Source organism: Rhinoderma darwinii, assembly GCF_050947455.1.
Source record: "Rhinoderma darwinii isolate aRhiDar2 chromosome 11 unlocalized genomic scaffold, aRhiDar2.hap1 SUPER_11_unloc_16, whole genome shotgun sequence".
In the NCBI taxonomy this organism is placed as follows: domain Eukaryota; kingdom Metazoa; phylum Chordata; class Amphibia; order Anura; family Rhinodermatidae; genus Rhinoderma; species Rhinoderma darwinii.
In genome coordinates, this window is record NW_027461847.1 from 1012920 (window position 1) to 1013775 (window position 856).

Below are 856 nucleotides of genomic sequence, written 5' to 3' on the forward strand. Positions count from 1 at the left end.
GGACATAATGCCTGTAATAGGAAGGAACAGGGACATAATGCCGGTAATATGATGGAACAGGGACATAATGCCGGTAATATGAAGGAACGGGGACATAATTCCTGTAATATGAAGGAACAGGGACATAATGCCGGTAATATGATGGAACAGGGACATAATACCTGTAATATGAGGGAACAGGGACATAAAGCCGGTAATATGAAGGAACAGGGACATGTCCCTGTTTCCTCATCTTACAGGCATTATATCCCTGTTCCCTCATATTACAGGGTATCATATTCCCAGTATGGGGGGGCACAAAGAGTGGCATTGGAGGTAGCAGCAGGATGAAAAGTTTGCGTGCAGACGAGTCGGGGCTGGAAAAATACATCTTGGCGGTCTGGCCCAGAGACGTAAAGGGCAAGTAAACAGCTAGTTGTCACCTGTCGCTTCTCGGCCTCTTGGCTAAGATCAAGTGTAGTATCTGTTCTTATCAGTCCTTGTAAGGATAGATAGCTCGGAGAACCACTGGGGGCTATTAACACTAGCTTAGCGATCCAAGAGCGTTCCAGACGAAGCCGGCGACGAACTGCGGAGAAGAACCAGCGAAGACGACGATGCAGAAGGGAGAAGCCGCCATCGGGGAAGAATCTCCGGGAGATCGCTGCCGGGAAGAAGAAGGAGAACTGCGACAGAGACCTTCGGAGAAGAGCCGCTGCTGAAGGGGATCTTCGAAGAAGCTCGGCCGCAGAAGAAGAAGCTCGACGAGGAACCGCTGCGGAAGAAATTTTGTGGAAGAACCTCGGCCAGCAAGGAGAAGATTTGCATAGCTCCGCCCCCTTCAGGAAAGAGCTATCGAAGATCCTCCCCAAGCGAC

The 856-nt window shown here is 50.4% G+C and overlaps 1 pseudogene; it reads left to right on the top strand.

The window, feature by feature from the left end:
* The first annotated feature begins 424 nt into the window (after positions 1-424).
* LOC142698020 (U2 spliceosomal RNA) lies at positions 425-526 on the top strand (annotated as a pseudogene).
* The last annotated feature ends 330 nt before the right edge of the window (positions 527-856 follow it).